The 5,242-nt window shown below is 39.4% G+C and overlaps 1 pseudogene; it reads left to right on the forward strand.

Annotated features, from left to right (window-relative positions):
• The first annotated feature begins 449 nt into the window (after positions 1-449).
• LOC107575324 (C-type mannose receptor 2-like) lies at positions 450-4,849 on the forward strand (annotated as a pseudogene).
• The last annotated feature ends 393 nt before the right edge of the window (positions 4,850-5,242 follow it).

Genomic DNA, 5,242 nt, shown 5'->3' on the forward strand with positions numbered 1-5,242 from the left:
GATCAAATACTTATTTGACTCACTGAAATGCAAATCAATTTATAACCTTTGAACAGTGTTTTTTTCTGGATTTTTTACTTGATATTCTCTCTATCCGTTAAAATAAGCCTACCATAAAAATTATAGACCCTTCATTTCTTTGTAAGTGGGCAAACTTACAAAATCAGTAGGGGATCAAATAATTATTTTTCCCACTGTACATTTGATCAGTTTATACATTTCCTGGGTATCCAACCCATGACCTTGGTGTTTCTAGTGCTATACTACTGGTAAGTTGCTACTGCCTAAGCTACAGGAACTTAAGGCTAAAATCAAGGCTACTAGCCCCTATACTGTATGTAGCCACCTCATGTTTACAGTTTAAGCTTTTATGTCATTCAGCACACTCTACTTACAAAACTGTGATACAGAAAATGGATGATGTGTTTGATCATCTCTTAGAATACACCAGTGAGGATCTGTGTGAGCAGTCATGGACAGGAGTCTGTTTGTGTTGCTTCTGCTGTCAGGTTGGTGTGATAATTTGTAATCTGTATTTATGATGATGTGTTTACATATAGATGGTGTAACATGTTGATTTTAGGAGGGTTCTTCTGGAGCAGTTCTGGTCTTTCTCGTCCGTACCACTATATAAATACAGCAATGTCGTGGCCAGAGGCTCAGAGTTACTGCAGAGAGAGATTCACTGATCTGGCTACTGTAGACAGCATGGATGATGTGAACAGGCTGGTAAATATAGTGGATGCTGGATACAGTGGATCAGTGTGGATTGGACTGGAGAGGGGGAAACAGACACGCTGGGTTTGGTCTGATGGAGAAAACACAACTTCTCAGCACTATAACTGGGATTCAGGACAGCCAAATAAGGATGGAGATTGTGTAGAAATAGTTAACGGGGCTTGGCTTGATAGGGCATGTGACGTTAATCGATATTTTGTGTGTTATGGTGAGTTCCCCATTCTTTAAAATGTATTATTGTGGTGCTTATTAGCAAAGAAGTGCTGAGAACTGATGCATCTCTCAACAGGAAGTTCTGGATATATCATAGTACAGAGTGCTAAAATCTGGAGTGATGCTCAGAGCTACTGCAGACAGCATTATGCAGACCTGCCCACCATCCACAACTCTAAAGAAACTAACCAGATAAATCAAATTCTTTTATCTGGATATTACTACTGGATTGGTCTGTTCCTGGACTCTTGGGAATGGTCTGATAAATAGAGTCGCTTCTTCAGACACTGGGCAGCAGGTCAACCATCCATGAGTTCAGGATCTGGTGACTGTGTTGCGATGTCAAGAAAAAACTTTGGCAGATGGGCTCACTTCAGCTGTGATCTACAGCAGCCATTTATCTGCTATGGAGGTGAGTTTCTCCAGTTAACAGAATTAAATTATTCAAATGGTTTGTAGATAACTCTTACAACAGACATCACAAACAACTGAAATATGTTTTCATTCACTGATGTATCTTCTATGTTGAGCATGACTTCATGTATTTCTCTAGATGACAAGAGAAAACAAATTGTGAGATTGAAAGTGACATGTAATGGAAAATGCGTATTGAATGATCCTTCACTACAGACGGCCATTCTGAATGAGGTTTGTATCTGCCTTAAACAGTGTTCAGTGTCAAACATAATTTGCCAAGTATATGCACTCAATGAAATGGCTGAAGAAGAATGCATTAAATTACCTTAAACCCAAGAAGCACCACTCGTATCGTCATCATCATTATTATTGCTGGTTGTATTGTTATTTAGGGCTAAATATGATATGAAGCCTATATATGTGACATGATTTGTCAGGTTTTATTTAATTCTTTCTTGCTGGTCTTCCAGATAAGTGAAAAGCTGAAGAACATGGGGTTGGAAAGTGACAGCAAAATAAGCTGGCGAAAGGGGGAAGATAGAGGGGTGTTTCATCAGGAGAACAACCGTATGGTGAATTTAACTAATAAATGTAATCTGTAATGGCATCTGTAATGTTTTAAACGCAGTTTTAAATAATATCAAGTAATGTTACTCTATTGTCTTGAGGAAATGTAAAATAGTAGTAGTAGTAATACAATACAATAGTAACAACAGTAATGAACTTAGCCTAACTTAAGATAGAAATATTTGCATTCAAGATTATAGTCAACTTTTCTTTTAACAAATTTAATTAATTCCGTTAATTAAATGTAATTAAACATTCCATTAATTAAATGTTCCTTTTAATACTGTAGTTTAAATTCACTGTGATTTTTTTGGAAACAGTACTTAGAAAACAGTACTTAGGATCTCGTATATGCAGAGAAGATTTTGAGATATATTGTATGTCTATGTACAGTATATCCCCTTATTTAATAAGTAAAATGATGATATCATTGAGATAATAAATGTATAGGAAATTCAGCTGCAATAATACGGTGCATATTTTTCCTATATTAAGATTATTCCTATGGCAGAATTTGAATTGTAAAAATACAGCGCTCTTTTCTTTTATATTTGTTACATTTAAAACAGTACCATGAAGGGATTAAAGCCATATTTTAGTTGATTTACTTGTGTGCTTTGTGTCCTTGCCTTGTTGCATCACCCTACCTCTCTAAAGCAAATAAAATGAACTGCTGTCCTGACATTCTTCTGTAAATCATATTGATACACTTTAGAATTTGTTGTTCCTTCAATAATTGCATGGTGTTCAGGCCCTGAGACATCAAAGTAGCGCTAAACCATGATGATCCATCCACCATGTTCACAGTTGAGATGAGGGCTTGAAGTTGATTTGCATTTGCTAAAAGAACAGTGCATTTTTGCTTCAACTTTTGTCTTAACTATCCATAGAAAATTGTCCCAGAAGCATTGTGGACCATCCAGGCAGTTTTGGGCAAACAGAAATACCCTCGTGTTCCAGTGTTTGTCAATGGACAAAGAGTTTGCAGAGTTTTCTGGAGGTCGTTTCCAGTTATCATTAGGTTATTTCTCACATCTTTCAGGATTACCTGCAAAGCAGCAACAGTCCAGAATTTAAATTCTATATTTGTAGTGTATGAGACATGATTGATTTAAATTTAGTCCACAAGTTTTGACATCTTATTTCTCATCCTCTCACTTAAGTACTTACAGTTGTCTATTGGTAAGTCATATACTTACCAAAAAGTACAAATACATTACGTAACTGTTACGTTGCGTCCCGTATTTCTGTCGACTGAACCAGCCATGCCATTGATTATGAATTTATCAGTATTTTGCATGCCAAAGTCAATTTCTGCATATAAATATTACACCAAATAGAAGCAGAAAACCGTGATATACGCACTTTCATGATATCGGGTTAGCCTACAACAATTAATTTGTAGGCTATTTTACAAATGGGAATATCGCAAATCCATGACAATGTTTTACATTCAAGCTACCCATAATATTTTATAGTGAAAAGTTCTTTAAAAGCGTCTGGAATGCAATAAAGTATTTTTTACAGCTGTTTTTCAAGCATTTCCTGCATGGATTAAGGCTAATAAATAATTCACATATCAGACAAAATTGCCTTGCAGCAAATCCTTTAAATTTTAAGGTATTCAGAACAGAGCAATGTAAAAATCAGAAAATATAAGCAGCTATACAATTGAAGGGCAAAGTTTTACATATATGCCATTATAATTTTTATAATATAAATAGTGTATTTAAAATATAATAGTGTTTTATTTTTTAATTGTATAGAATTTTAAAATGAAACGCAAATTAGAATCGGGCCTGTTTTAGGCTTTTCCTTATATTTATATTTTAGATAACAATCAATTATGGTGATGAAAAAAATGACTCACCATCTGTCAGACTCTGTTCCATGTTTCGCGTTGTGTTTTCCTCCCCCACGTGCTCCATGTTTATGATAATGCCCATATTTGGTTTTCCTGTTCCTCATTATAGTTCATTAGTTTCCACCTGTGTTTATTAATCATCTTGTCAGTTCCTTTGTTTGCTCCATTACTTAAATGCAGTGTTTCCTAGTGTCTAGCATCTGCTGTTACATGTCATTTTGTGTCCTCCGTGATTACCTGTGTTCCTAGCTTGGTTTTCATTAAAGACTTTGGAATTTGCTTTACTCCTCGTCTCCTCGCGCCTTCGTTCCCGTGCTCCCAGTGTGAATCGTGACAGAACAGCGGACCAAAACAGTAAGCGGTGCCCCTTCTCCCGTGTTTTTCTTTTCGTTTTGAATTGTCTTGTTTTTCAGTTTTTCTCGCCGCGGTATGAGGACCGCCCTCCTGTCAAGCTCGCCGGCAGCGCCACTGTCAAGTCCGCCGGCCGCGGCTTACTCAAGCCCACCGGCCGCTCCGAAGTCAAGCCCTCCGGCCATTCCGAAGACAAGCCCGCCGGTCGCTCCTGAGTCAAGTTTGCCGGCCGCTCTGAAGTCAATCCCGCCAGCCAGCCACCCCAGAGCTTGCTCCTGTGTCGACTCCAGCCCCAGAGCTCGCTCCTGTTTCGGCTCCAGCCCCAGAGTTCGCTCCTGTGTCGGCTCCAGCCCCAGAGCTCGCTCCTATGTCAGCTCCAGCCCCAGAGCTCGCTCTAGTGAGGGCTCCTGTCCCTGAGTTTAGCCCACGGAAGGCTCCTGTTCCCGAGTTTAAACCATGGAGGGCTCCTGTTCCCGAGTATAGCTCAGTGAGGGCTTTCACAGTCCCAATGGGCCAGAGTGCTCTGGGGAATTGTGGATCAGCAATCATAACCACTGTCCCTACTGTCAGGTTGTCTTTCTCTTGTTGCCATTTCTGGCGAGACTGGAGTCCGGGCAGGTAGTTACACAAATAACAGCTCCAGAAATGGTCTGCCAATATCTGGCTGTGTCTCCAACACTTGCGGCTGAGCAGCTCTGATGCAGGGTAAATTACCTGAGGCAAGGCAGAGTCTAGTCGGCCCATTAAAAGAGAATTAGGGGTTATTGGGTCAGGATCAGCTACATCCGAGGATACATATCCCAATGGCTTTGAATTTAAAATTCCCTCAATTTCAATAAGGACAGTCCTGAGCACTTCCTCAGTGACAGTTTGCGCACCAATGGTGGTGTACAGCGCAGCTTTAGCAGATCTGATTTCTCTTTCCCAGGATCCTCCGAAATGCAGGGAGTTTGGTGGGTTGTACTGGAAGTCAATCTGTTGCTTGGCAAGTTCTCTTTGTAACTGAGGATGAATATTGTTGAAGGCATCCTTAAACTCACGATCTCTACCCTTGAAATTGGTACCCTGATCAGAGCACAACTCATGAGGTTT

Source organism: Sinocyclocheilus grahami, unplaced genomic scaffold, assembly GCF_001515645.1.
Source record: "Sinocyclocheilus grahami isolate Dianchi unplaced genomic scaffold, SAMN03320097.WGS_v1.1 scaffold2570.1, whole genome shotgun sequence".
Taxonomy (NCBI): domain Eukaryota; kingdom Metazoa; phylum Chordata; class Actinopteri; order Cypriniformes; family Cyprinidae; genus Sinocyclocheilus; species Sinocyclocheilus grahami.